General features: G+C 42.4%; 1 long non-coding RNA gene across 1 annotated transcript; it reads left to right on the top strand.

Moving 5' to 3' along the window:
- Nucleotides 1-557: 557 nt before the first annotated feature.
- LOC126534934 (uncharacterized) lies at nucleotides 558-3,777 on the top strand. Its single transcript, XR_007600420.3, has 3 exons — nucleotides 558-667; nucleotides 1,930-2,015; nucleotides 3,051-3,777. It is a non-coding gene; the product is annotated as an uncharacterized lncRNA (long non-coding RNA).
- Nucleotides 3,778-14,975: the final 11,198 nt, after the last annotated feature.

Genomic DNA, 14,975 nt, shown 5'->3' with positions numbered 1-14,975 from the left:
GCAGCAAATAAAAACAAGGTTTTCTTGATCAGAATGAAGAGAACTCGTAATTCTCATAGCATAGGCACCCACGCAGCAGGAAGGCAGATGGTGTTTTCCGTTTTTCTGATAGGGTGGGGAGATCAGCGTCACTGACACACAATTTCATTTTCGTTTTCGTTCAGGGCTGCCCACAGCATATAGGTCACTATATGCTGTGGGCAGCCCAATAGCATATAGGTCACTTCAGGAGTTGGTTCCGGTGTGGAAGCAATTTTCAATTCCCGTCATTGAGCAGTAATTTGATAAAAAGGCTTGTTTACTTGCTTACGCTTTGGTATCATCTGAGCTCGTTACTTTTCTTCCGCCAGCAGTCGGGAGCTGAGAATTTCTTCTCGTTATTGTGCCTAAAGAAGGAGCGGATGTCCTAATTCCGGTGCTGAATTTTGCCATTTCTTCAACAGGCCATATCCGTTGCTGTGTGCTGAGCATTTGTTTCACTTTCACGCTTATCAGTGACATTCAAGGCCATGGAAACCGGCGTATTAAAAAGGGGCACTCCAAGTTGGCTGTCGAGCGCCTTTCAGTTCTATCGGGCAAGACTTCACACGGTAGTGCAGGTTTTCACAGTAGTGCAACTTCACTCAGCGCAACTGTATCACTTATATAGAGGAAAGCACCGAAAACGGTAAGTTATGCTTACATTTATTCAAGTAATACTTTTGTGCTTTCCAATGCTGCGTTATTCTTATACTGTAAGGTTTTAGAAGCAATACAGAGTTCGGTACAAATTGGTGTCTCGAAATCGTAAAGAAAATTCTACACATATTTCAGGCATAAAAGAAAGTGGCGAACAAGTGTTGCGCGAGCCGCTATATTTTACACAATGTCAAATATGGCAAAGCCAGAGCCACATTTCGCTAAATATATATTGCCAGTGCTGTAAGAATTTCTTGTAGCTTTCAAATAACACCTCAGCTATGGGTTCATGTCTACATTAATTTATGGTATTCTTATTTGCTTTGATGTAACATTTCGTTACGATACTGCGAGCAATCTATCTAATATTCCTCTATAAGCTCTACAATGATCTTTCTGTGATGCTATGAACGAAAGAAAAAAGCTGCAAGAAATACAACTTACCAGTTATGTTAGGGATAGGTGCTGCAAGATGTGTCCTGTAGCCGTTTGTAGAAGCTCGCATAATTAATTTCTACTTACCAGACCACGCATGGTGCTCGATCATGAAAGGTTTATTATGTGCTTCCCTTTGACGTTCTTGGAAGCAAAATATCATTATCAATCGGACATACTGAAGTGCCATTATGCTGCTTATACAAATAATTCAACATATTAACCTTTCTCAGATATAAATGTGTTTATATGTGCGCGTTGAGCCATAGAAACGAATAGCGATTCAGTGTACAATTTAAAAATAGTTCTTACGCTATGATAACCGCAACATATATTTTTTCTCGCCACAACATCGTAATATTATTTAATGTTGCGAAACTACGACAAAATGTACATAGAAGACCGCTGTTATTATTTATTCATTCTCAAAGTTTGTGATAACTCCAATACCTTATATAATGTTGGTGGGTGTATATTGGAGTTACATGACGCTTTATTCGCAGAACACTGAGGCATGTTCTTTGTTTTACATGAGCTTGCAGTTGATGAAATTAACCAAGTACCAAAATACACCGCCATCACTGTATGCCCTACTGAGACCTATGCACATGCCGAGACGGCATCCCTAATGTTAAATGTGACGTGTAATATCAACCATTTGCATTTTGCTTTACCCTGTGATTTGCGTATTTCAAATGGGCATAAGAAATTCCCTATGCCTTGTCCTGCTTTACCTAACAATAAATCAATCCCTCCGGATTCCCCTGTTGTTTTTTATCATGGTAGACTAGAAATGACTTCCATATTTCCTTACAGGTGAAAAACCGTCATGGCAACACTAAAATTGATTGCTGCTGTGCTTTTCATGGCGTCATCTGCTGCTTCCTACTCCTCAGGTGGAGGTGAGCGCATCGAGTTTTATTCGCGGATACGATTACAAGTCTCTAAATATTTGCTTACATCCGGAAGTTCAAGGCCCTCTATCCTTATACAACGCGGAATATTCGGTTTACTTACAAGACACCTTCTTTCGGTGTTTCTATCTGCCCGTTAGGAATACTTCACTCTCTCATCGAGTGCACGTTAGATTATGTTCATAATACGAGGAATATCACACAACCCTGGTAATGAGAATGCTATTGCTTTGATTTTCGGATGGGAGTGCATATTTGTTCAAACTTGTACATATCTGATAAAGTTAGCCTTTCAAGGATTAGAAAAAGGCCGAACACCACCTTTTAGTATACTGGCTAAGATGCCTTCAATGTTTGTCAGCACTGACGTGCATGCGAATTGGTTGGGAAAATGCCCTAATTTGTTACTTCACAGTAATTGGTTACTTCACAGTCCCACTACATTACTCAGCTTCAGTCGTTTTGACCTACTGTTTTTTGACAGCATACCAGTGAACTATGAAGAATCATTTCCCGTTGAATGAATAGATCCAAGTCAATGCTATGAGCTTTCTCAGTCTATGCACCATGGTGAGTTATCGCAAAGAAGTATTCATGTTACGGCGCAATGCCAGCGTTCTCTTTTGTTAATCATCTCTCTATGAAACTAATATAGAAACACAATCGTGCACCATCCAGAATATACGTATTCAAAGAACAGGCCTTCACACTTTCTGAAGTTTCCTAGGACACGTGGACCATGCTCCGTGAACACACGTAACTGTTACCTCATCATAAACTGATCCTGTATTTAACATCTTATTTAAATAGAGTTATGCTTGAAGCGTATGTTTAAAAAAATATACTTGGCACTTAACGAGCAGGTGCCTAGCTGACGCTGCGACCCAAGCTGCGTATTTTTTGAAGCGACTCTCTCGAATTGCTAAACGTAACTTTCATAAAATTATATATGGAAACGCATTAATATAGAAACGAGCTTTCGCTCGTCCAGTTCTCATACCAACACTTTTCTTTCCCACACAGAATGCGACTTCTCAGTCGTTGACGTGGACGCTGCGGTGGACCAGATCCTTGCCAAGTTTCCCACTAACTACACCCTGACTGAAAACAAATTCGTACCTGTCATCGGTGGCCTAGAAATGGGGCCCCTCAGTGTGTCCGGGCTGAGCAAAATAACGCGGTACGGTGCTGTACAGCCTTACTGCGTCCGCGGCACGCGCTTTCTTCAAGTGGACTTCATCAACAACGGCGCCGTATATTTCTACGCGCCCTGGCGAATGTGTTCGAGCCAAGAGGGCCGCGTCATGATCGGCGCAGAATTCTCGCGCTTCACAGTCATTCTTCGCGTGGACAGAGGAGGCTTTGCCGAGAATTTCGTTCTCCGTGACGAAGGATCAAACGTTCCCGTAACAACTTACAACGCTCACGTGATCGTCGAAGGTGCCGGGCAAGGCGTCAGAACCGGGATTGCTATTCTGAGCAAGCTCTTCCCGACATACGTGACTGAATTCTGGAATGAACAATTCTTTAATCACTTCACACATTTCCTTCACACCGCACTGGAGTGAATCTAACCGACACTTCATGCTGAGCTGTATGCAGCAGTCATTATGTGAACAATTTCAGGAAAACAGCAGGTGGAACAGTACCCTCATTGTATAAGCCAGAAGGTTTAGTCACAATGCATAGAGATTCTGGTACAGAATACAAAAAAAATTAAGGTGCTTAATAAACGGCTTTTCCAACTTTGTTTCCTGACCCATTATTAAGCTTCGTGCTCAAATTTCGTTCAGCAGGAAAATGCGACCATGGCGATTTTCTTCAACCAAGAAGCATTCTGCAGTACATGGACAGAAAGCCACCCGTCTACGACTTCGAATAATGCAAAGTGGTAATACTTCAGACAGCCGCCTTCTGTTATGTTAATCAACTTTTCTTGTGACTTCACATGTCGGGCGAGTAAATTTTCATTTCTGTTTGACCAAAAGTCAAACAGAAATGAAAAGACACGACTGGGCAGAAATCACAGCGCTGCTTGTCAACGTAATAGAATAGCCGAACGCTTCAAGAAAGATCTTCGCTTTGCAAAGCAAATAATGTGCTTGCAGACGCAAATTTCTTCCAACAAGGATATCGCGGTAGATTCCTCATTGCGTTGCGTGATTCGGTCGAGAAGAGAGTCGTTAACCCTAACATGCATAGTGGCAGTACAAGTGCCTATACATATAGTTCAATTCCTCATGTGTGTGCGTGTTATCTCTGGCAGAGCGCACACAGGCTTGGAAGACGACTGCCATGCTCCTGTCCCGCAGCCGGCACACAGGGATAGGTGGCTGGTATAAGAGGAAGGCCCTTCTTCCCAAGCACTCGCAATACGGCGTGTGTCACTTTAGCGCCAAGGCACGGGCATCTGAGTGTGCCACAATAGGTGGCATTCATCCACGACCGCTTTGTGTCGGTGTCGAAAATACGAGTGCCACCTGCCGGCAAACGCGGACCTTCAAAAGGGATGAACGGCCCAAACACGCTGTTCGCTTTGAATCAAAATCTAACAACTCACGGCGGATGTGAGCTCTGATACAGCGGTACCAGCTTCTTTCGTATGAGCTGTGCATTTCAGCGAGAATGATGAAGTATTGTCTCTATTATCCTATTGTAAGCTTTCTTTCACGTATCACTAATGATAAAAGATCTAGGAGAAGTTAATAAACTCAATATAAATTGCATATGTCCCTATTATAGTCCTTATTCAGGCGATCTGTCTTCTTATAAAGATTGATTTTGTCTCCACATGATCTTACGTCAAAATCGAACATGTTAAAATGAACTGATTTATTTAGGGCATCCAAATTATCAAGCTTTTGAATGCAAATGCGAATAGTTAGTGTGTCATATCTGATTCGTATCCAAAAACGAATTTCCCGACACTTTCGAATATTGAATTAAATTCTGGGGTTTTATATACCAAAGCCACAATTTGATTATGAGGCACGCCGTAGTGGGATACTCCAGATTATATTTTCCCCGCAGGAGCTCTTTAACGTGCCCCCAATGCATGGGGCACGGGCGCTTTTACATTTCGCCCCCATCAAAATGCAGCCCCCGCGGTCGCGATTTGACCCTGTCACCTCTTGCTTAGCAGCGCAACACCGTAGCCACTATGCCACCACGGCGGCTTTTCCGAATATCAGAACTAACCAAATACTTCACAAGAACAAATCGTCAAAAGTGTCGATACCGCTTTCCGTAAGGTAAACAGGGTGTCGCAAATTATCACAAGTGAAACTACGACAAAGTTTCCGAACCATTGCAGAAACAAAATGTCTAACTCTAGCTCTCTTTTTATTTTTGCGGAGGAAGCCTACGTAACAACGGGTGATGTTTGGTTGCAGTCCGTCACTTAGTGCTTGTGGAAATATGGTCATGTAGCTGCTTTATCTTTTAGGCTACAATAAGTGATAATTTCCTTGCAGCGGGCCCGTTTTCATGTCTTTATGGCCCACATGACCGTAAACTACTTCTTGTTTTCTTTTTTACACAACTTTCATCATTTTACGATAACCATTTCTTTAGTTTTTGGCAAGCCATTCATGCAGCAGTCATTCAGTCTTGGAAGCTTTCTTTGCAATCACGATATAAAGTTGTGAAGTGGCTATTCGTGCAGCCTGTTACTGACAATTAATTCTCTTGTGTTCGCAACTGATGCTTTGTCCATGAGTGTACCTCTCCTTTTTGCAGTAGTCAGTACAAACTTGGTACCTGATCTGATAATATAGAAATATATTTTTATACAATTTGTATACATACACGTATCAGCACGAGTATACGATATTCGAATCGATATTCATTACTTAGTATTCGTATTCGATTCATTCCTGAAAAGATGGATATTTGCTCACGGCTTATTTCAATCAAACAGAAAGGTGTGCACAAGAGAAGTAGGTTTCTGTATGTTATTCAACCGTTTTCTGTTCTCTGTTTTTCTGGTAACCCAAAGTATCAATCACATTTCGATGCAAGCCATCAAGGTGAAATATGCATTAGCAGGTAGATAACGAACCATGCTCCCTTTATGAGCAGAAGTTACCTCTGGTGAAATTCAAAACACCATTCATTTAAGCGGATGATAGCAGGCTAATGCAAAATGGACGTATTCGTTTTTTACGTTTTAGCGCATTGATGTTCCATGCAGTGCTAGGAAGGAGCCAATGCTAGAGTAAGCGCTGACAAGCCTTTCAAACCATTCAAAAATATTTTATTATTCTTTTCATGGAACATATATACATCTCAGAGGTAAGGATAACCGAAGAGGAGGGTAACAAAAAATAATATCGAATGACACCAATAACAGAGCAAGCTCTGGAGCAAAATTTATGGTCCATCATGTGGCTTTCTTAAGGCTGCTGCAAAGTTTGTGAAAAATGACACTGCTCTGGTGTTCTACGTGAGCGTGCTGGCTTCGTTGACACTATTATTTGAATTTCATTTATAATTTTTACCTATAATAAGCACAGTTATAAAATAAATTTCCATGAATTGTAAGAAAAAATCACCTTGAATACCTTTGTAATATCCAGTCCTTCCTTTCGAATTTTCTAAATTCGGAAGCAATGCTGATTCACTAAGTGCGTTTTAGATTACCTACAAACAGCAGGGCTAATTCTATCAGAATTCAATGGCTGTCTGTGATGAATGCGCGTACACCCTTGTCCTAGTAGAATTACGTTCTCTGAGCGCAATAGACACTTTAAAGCCAAAATAGCACTGTGCGATGCTCGCGAATGCACGAGTCGTTGCAAGATATATATATATATATATATATATATATATATATATATATATATATATATATATATATGAAGCCAGCGAGACGCGCTGCCCGTTTGCGAAACTGTTGTGTCGACAGTTGTGGTGGTCGGCGGCGTCGTGGTTGCAATGACGCGTTCTGCAAGGATCGCCGTTACAGGTGAGTCAGACGATGAAATGCAGCCTTTGACGTAGGAAAAGTTTGCGCATTGCACGTCTGACACAATGAACGCTAACTAATCTGTAGATGAAAGTTCACAAGAGTTTTGCATGCTGCTGAGACCAGTATATTCTGGTGCTAGCTGGAACGCCAAGCGAGCGAGAGATTTACAAAAGTGAGTGCTCCATTCCATTTTTCTGTGTAACCAGCCGTTCAAAGAGGCACTTTATCTATTGACTATTTAAAATTTTTTATTGATGTATTTTCCTTAGAGCCTACATAAAACGGATCTTTTGTAAGCGGCATCGCTGTTCGAAACGTGACAATTTTGAAATTGTTACTTTCCTATAGTTTTCCCAGACGAAGGAGGCGTGCATATGGCTGGTATCTTGCTATACAATTCTTTTACCTAAAACAATCATTTTCTTTGACAAACAAGAATCTTAAGAAAGAACTCAAATTACATCTGTAAAACACATAAACAGCATTTAAAAGCTCAGATCGATGCACCTTGTTCATTATTGTGCGCAAAAGTATTTCCTCCTAGCTTTTCTGGTGCCAATATTGTTCGCCCATATCTCGCTCATACCGTACTAGTCTAATTTCGGCCGGTTGGTCTCCTCGTCCTCGAAGAAGAATATTCAAAATCACCGAAACATATTTACTTGCTCAAGGTAACCCCTGAGCTGTCTAAAATTTGCTTTGCAAATTTGCAACAAAACGTGAATAGAGAGCTTTCAAGTTTACTTATACGACCAGCTTCAAGTTCATGAATGGTGACTTAAAAAAAACGGAAGGCTATGCAGCAGTGACTTTTTGTTTTGGATTAAAACCTCATTAATTGAGCACGCAATATATTGACAAGAACAATTAGTAATTTATAATGTGGGAGGGAGGGGCTTTCACCACATCGGTCCCTCAAGCTTGGCCACAAAACCTGCGCGGACCATTTGGGGATACTTGCCTGTATTGCCGAACTCGAGCGTGAAACTGAAATGGCCGCTGTCGACATGCTCTGGCCTAAACTAGAAACGGCGGCACTGTCTGCAAACAGTACATCCCACGAGAACACAAGACTATGATTCTTGGGAACAATCTTCTTGTTAACCGAGGGTACCGCTGCAGTCTTTTGACTTTGGAACCCTCGCCTGGATGCTACTAGCAACCAACTAGGTATCCTGAAAGAAGAATAAACTAAAACTACAACCATCAAGCATTATTGATGTATATCGGCAAAACCTGCCTACATGAGTATATTCATTTTTTTATACCGTTGGGCAAACTTTCGAAAAAAAAAAAAGAAACAACCCAACTGTTCGTGCTTTTTCTGGACAGAGTACAATTATTTGTGGCAGCATTTTTGGGTGGCCAATAGACGACTTCACGTAATACAACGGATTCTATTTATTTGCACGTGACTGTCATGTTCTTTACAAGACAGGGAAAGCTTCAAATAAATTTCACGCAAAGTTGCAACAATATACACACCTTAAAAATGAAACTGGATGTTGCAAAACAACTCCTAAACCATAAATACGCTTATCTGTCTGTTAGAAAAGCAATTGACTAATCATTCATTCAGCAAAAAGAGCCTAATAAAAGAAGCTTTTTAAAGTGGATTGCGCGAACATGGTTAACGTAAAAAAGCTGGGACAAGCCAAAGCGGTAGACTTCAAATGACAGGCTTTACTTATAAGAAACTTGCAAAGAGGACACCGCATGCTCAGTTAATGTGCAGACAGATGCACAAACGAATGTGCCATGTAGGGGACAACCAAATGCGCAATGAAGCTGATAAGCACCCATAAGAAGCCATTACAAAGAATTCACTAGGTTCGTCTCAAAGTACAGCACTTGTCTATCAGCGAGTAACACTGATGGAGTGGTTGTGCATTCATGAATAGTTTCTGAAATGCAAAACAACTTAAACATTTCCCTATCTAACTGACTGGCGAACTGACTGAGCACTTGCATGTTACGAAAACATGGAGAGCATTTACGAGTACATCTTTGGCAGTAATCAGTCAAGTGGCCAGTGCCTGTGAGAGCATTTACAGCGTTCTGATACTCCCTACACCGATTGTTCAGGCACCCATATACCACTTTCCACAGGGAAGTAAAATCTTATATACGACCACTACAATGCAGTTAACAAAGCGGGTGACATGCTCCTTAGTGCATGTACCTGACTCTCGGCATTGTTTTGCAACCCGCACATTCTTGCGAGCTTTAATGATGCCGAAAGAACACCTACACCGCCCTTGTTCGCCCCCTTTTTTTAGGCAGTGGCACACCCCGTGTCATCATCATCATCATCATCAGCCTGATTACGCCCACTGCAGGGCAAAGGCCTCTCCCATACTTCTCCAACTACCCCGGTCATGTACTAATTGTGGCCATGTTGACCCTACAAACTTCCTAATCTCATCTGCCCACCTAACTTTCTGTCGCCCCCTGCTACGCTTCCCTTCTCTCGGAATCCAGTCCGTAACCCTTAATGACCATCGGTTATCTTCCCTCCTCATTACATGTCCTGCCCATGCCCATTTCTTTTTCTTGATTTCAACTAAGATGTCATTAACGCGCGTTTGTTCCCTCACCCAATCTGCTCTTTTCTTATCCCTTAACGTTACACCTATCATTTTTCTTTCCATAGCTCGTTGCGTCGTCCTCAATTTAAGTAGAACCCTTTTCGTAAGCCTCCAGGTTTCTGCCCCGTACGTGAGTACTGGTAAGACACAGCTGTTATACACTTTTCTCTTGAGGGATAATGGCAACCTGCTGTTCATGATCTGCGAATGCCTGCCAAACGCACCCCAGCCCATTCTTATTCTTCTGATTATTTCACTCTCATGATCTGGATCAGCAGTCACTACCTGTCCTAAGTAGATGTATTCTCTTACCACTTCCAGTGCCTCGCTACCTATCGTAAACTGCTGTTCCCTTCCGAGACTGTTAAACATTACTTTAGTTTTCTGCAGATTCATTTTTAGTCCCACCCTTCTGCTCTGCCTCTCCAGATCAGTGAGCATGCATTGCAGTTGGTCCCCTGAGTTACTAAGCAAGGCAATATCATCAGCGAAGCGCAAGTTACTAAGGTATTCTCCATTTACTCTTATCCCCAATTCTTCCCAATCCAGGTCTCTGAATACCTCCTGTAAACACGCTGTGAATAGCATTGGAGAGATCGTATCTCCCTGCCTGACGCCTTTCTTTATTGGGATTTTGTTGCTTACTTTATGGAGGAGTACAGTGGCTGTGGAGCCGCTATAGATATCTTTCAGTATTTTTACATACGGCTCGTCTACACCCTGATTCCGCAATGCCTCCATGACTGCTGAGGTTTCGACTGAATCAAACGCTTTCTCGTAATCAATGAAAGCTATATATAATGGTTGGTTATATTCCGCACATTTCTCTATCACCTGATTGATAGTGTGAATATGATCTATTGTTGAGTAGCCTTTACGGAATCCTGCCTGGTCCTTTGGTTGACGGAAGTCTAAGGTGTTCCGGATTCTATTTGCAATTACCTTAGTAAATACTTTGTAGGCAACGGACAGTAAGCTGATCGGTCTATAATTTTTCAAGTCTTTGGCGTCGCCTTTCTTATGGATTAGGATTATGTTAGCGTTCTTCCAAGATTCCGGTACGCTCGAGGTCTTGAGGCATTGCGTATAGAGGCTGGCCAGTTTTTCTAGAACAATCTGCCCACCATCCTTCAACAAATCTGCTCTTACCTGATCCTCCCCAGCTGCCTTCCCCCTTTGCATAGCTCCCAAGGCTTTCTTTACTTCTTCCGGCGTTACTTCTGGGATATCGAATTCCTCTAGATTATTCTCTCTTCCATTATCATCGTGGGTGCCACTCGTACTGTATAAATCTCTATAGAACTCCTCAGCCACTTGAACTATCTCATCCATATTAGTAATGATATTGCCGGCTTTGTCTCTTAGCGCATACATCTGATTCTTGCCAATTCCTAGTTTCTTCTTCACTGTTTTTAGGCTTCCTCCGTTCCTGAGAGCTTGTTCAATTCTATCCATGTTATGCTTCCTTATGTCAGCTGTCTTACGCTTGTTGATTAACTTCGAAAGTTCTGCCAGTTCTATTCTAGCTGTAGGGTTAGAGGCTTTCATACATTGGCGTTTCTTGATCAGATCTTTCGTCTCCTGCGATAGCTTACTGGTATCCTGTCTAACGGAGTTACCACCGACTTCTATTGCACACTCCTTAATGATGCCCACAAGATTGTCGTTCATTGCTTCAACACTAAGATCCTCTTCGTGGCTTAAAGCCGAATACCTGTTCTGTAGCTTGATCTGGAATTCCTCTATTTTCCCTCTTAGCGCTAACTCATTGATCGGCTTCTTATGTACCAGTTTCCTCCGTTCCCTCCTCAGGTCTAGGCTAATTCGAGTTCTTACCATCCTGTGGTCACTGCAGCGCACCTTACCGAGCACGTCCACATCTTGTATGATGCCAGGGTTAGCGCAGAGTATGAAATCTATTTCATTTCTAGTCTCGCCGTTCGGGCTCCTCCATGTCCACTTTCGGTTATTCCGCTTGCGGAAGAAGGTATTCATTATCCTCATATTATTCTGTTCTGCAAACTCTACTACACCCTACTCTACTAACTCTACTCTACAAACTCTACTACACCCCGTGTACTTATGGTACAATGACAAGGCACCTGCTGGGACGTGCGTTATTTCAGGTCCAGTGGGTATGCATAGGTAGTGTCAATGACTTTCTTGTTGTGCGGAGGGCATTGCTGTGAAAAAACGTTGTGGGTGTCTTTATAAAGTGTGCAGTAGGAATTAAGTTCATATATGAGTTCCCAGTAGACGGTTGGCTGCAATTCTTCGATGTTTAATTCTAAATAATAGTTTCCTTTCTTGGATGTACTCTCTTAGGAGCAAGAAACCCTTGCTTGACTACTGCTTGGCGCACTCCAAGTTAAAAGATGCGTAGCTCTTAACTGCACGAGAGTTTCTCTGGTTAAATCTTGTGCAGCAGGTTTCTTGCACTGTTCAGCAACAAGCGAGCCAATTATATAGGGCCAGTTATACCGATAACGCCGTGTCAGTTACTGAGAGCCTCATTAAAGAGGTAAAAGCTGTTCTGGCAGCCGCTCTGCGCAATAATGCACGTCCCAACGGGCGCCATCTGACTACCATATGTAGACAGAGTGTCTCACGATCTAAAGAAAGAAAATGTGGCGAACAATTGCGCTGCAGATGCTTTCTTCAGTGACGCTAAGGCTCACAAGAATGTGCAGGTTGGTAAGCAACGCTGTGAGTCAAGGTACGTCCACTAAGGAGCTTGTCACCCGCTTTCTTAACGGCAATGTAGGGGTGGTATACAACGTTTCACTTCCCTGTAGAAAGTGCTGCATTGGATAAAGAGGCAGCTGCCTAAATGACCGGCTTAGGGAGCACCGGAACGCTGTAAATGGTGTAGCAGGCACTGCCCACTTGGCACACCACTGCCGGAGAAGTGCTTGTAAATGTTATCTGCGTTTCCAGAACACACAAGTGCTCAGATGGTTTGCCAGGCAGTTAGCTAAGAAAATATTTGAGGAGCTTTGCATTTAAAAAGCTGCTGATGAATGTGTAAGCGCTCTTATCACTGGAAGTCACTGATAAGGTGTTGTACCTCGGGGGAAACTGGTGAATGCTTTGTAATGACTTGTTGTGGGCAATCTTGGCTTCTTTGTGCACTAGGTTCTCTTCTACGTGGCACATTAATTTATGCATCTCTCTGCGCATTTGTCTGAGCATACGGTGGCCTCTTGCATGTTTTCCCAAATAAAACTTGTAAGCTTTTTTCCATTAGTATTGTTCGTGCAAGTAACTGTCACAATAATTGTAAATATCGATGTTAAACAATGGTAAGCACGTTGCATGCTTAGATCTGTGACATATTTGGCCCATTACACTTTGAATTCTTAAATGTACAGAAACCGTACAAGCATGTAGTACGATTGGCAAAATATCTGGATATAAAAGCTACAACATAGGAAACTTTCAAAACAATATAACAATATACAAGTGGCAAATATATCGTGTACTAAGCAAAAATAAAATGTAACTTGCACCCAAGGGATTGATGCAAGAAAAAATATACATCAAGACATTTTAAGTCTAGTTTATACTGAACAAGGTAATGTGGACGTTGCGTCTAGAAACACAAATAAGCAGAAAATTGAATAAAGTTGAACAAATATTTAGCCTATCTAGTAAGCAGTGCTGAGTAATACGTCCGTAAACTTATCGACGAATGATACTGAGATCCATTTTTTTGCAAACACATACACTTCAGTCATTCCTGACCAGACCATCCGATTACATTCCGTGCTGCTGCAGCCATAGCTCCTCCCTGACAGGGACACTGTTGTGGGTCAATGCCTCGCCACTACAAAATAAGTTCTGCATTAACTTACAGCGGTGACACTCAATAGAAGTCACATTGTGAACACATGCAAGGAGCACCATAAAAATAGCCACGAAAACAATGTTTGCACCACGGCAGGGTGGGAACACAAGCACAAGTTTGAAGTCTGATGAATATTGTGATAATAAGGATGCCTTCGTGACAGTAAAATTTTAACAGACAGGCAACAACAATACATTACAAATAAATTTTTTTTACGTAACAATTCATTTTTTTCCATCAGTTAGTTAAAGCAACTTTCGCTTGTCATGTTTAGTTACGTACAGTTATGTCAACACACCTTGTCATAAAACGTAAGCGGCAGCAGTAGCAACCCGTGGTTGCCTATTTTTAGCCCAAACCCTATTGAAGTAATTTTGTGCGCGACGGCCACGAAACGGGCCGTCGCGTGAAGAGATCCCTCGTTCTTGTCGCTTGATCACTCGGTTCTGGAAATCTAGATTTCATCGCTCGTCACCCGGAAGGGCTATCAGCGACTAGGCAATAGCGTGAAGCTGGTACTGGATATACATCAGTCAAGTACTACCGATTGTCGCACGCAACGTACAGACGACTATTTTGATGCGTGAAAGATTAAGAACCTACTGCAAGACTTTCAAGAAAAATTTTACGCTGCTCCTTACAGCAAAGCACAACTTAAGTTAACAAAGCACACGTCACGTCACTTTCGGCGCGTATTTTTGCTGCAACATCCGGGAGACGCCGCTCAATGTCGTTGCTCGCATGGGGTACGACTTGCAGGGAACGAGCGAACGTGACATCCATCTACATCTGGTCACTGTCGCGCGCAAGATCAGTTGAATGCGGTTTATACATTCCGCGTTTCCCTTATAACTACACGCAAAACGACAACCACGTAAACAGATTGTTTACAACCTCGAAGCATATCTAAGAGAAAAAGCGTTATAGCAGTAAGAATCGACGAATAGGCAGATGAGTCGTTATTATGCAACATCAGCCAAAAAGCGGCAGCTCGCGCAAACGATGAACACAATTGTTGCCGAACCTAATCTCTCTCATCGGAAGGAAACGCTCTTGAATATTTCCAATTTAGCATTAGGCGAACAAATTTGCGCCACCAAATTATGTCAACCAGCGCTCAGCAAACATCAGCACTGATATCACTGTCGTCGTGGGAGTTCTGTTTCCTACATTCGCAAGGAGCCCTGCGCACACACGAAAAGCACGCACAATATGCCTGTAGTTAGCAAGCATGATTGCGAACCTTTTATATGGTACGATGCAGTCGAAAAGCATCCTCCAAGTTACCGAAGCTGCAAAGTTATTCCCGCATACAAGCCGTTGCGTAGCGGACGACCTGCGGAACGCTAATAATAGGCGTTATTTCTTTGCTACGTCCACCGAATTTTCCACAACAACCGGAGACAAAGGAAAGGCACTCCAAGGTATGAAAGTCGTTGTTCCACATTTGTCTCGTGCGCCACGCATACGGTGAGCTTGCAGCGAGACATAAGCTACCTGCTGGTATTTTTGTGCGCGCGAAATAAGTGACAGTTCATTACAGC

The sequence above is a fragment of the Dermacentor andersoni genome, chromosome 7 (genome assembly GCF_023375885.2).
Source record: "Dermacentor andersoni chromosome 7, qqDerAnde1_hic_scaffold, whole genome shotgun sequence".
Classification (NCBI taxonomy): Eukaryota; Metazoa; Arthropoda; class Arachnida; order Ixodida; family Ixodidae; genus Dermacentor; species Dermacentor andersoni.
This window is presented reverse-complemented; position numbering and strand designations above follow the sequence as displayed.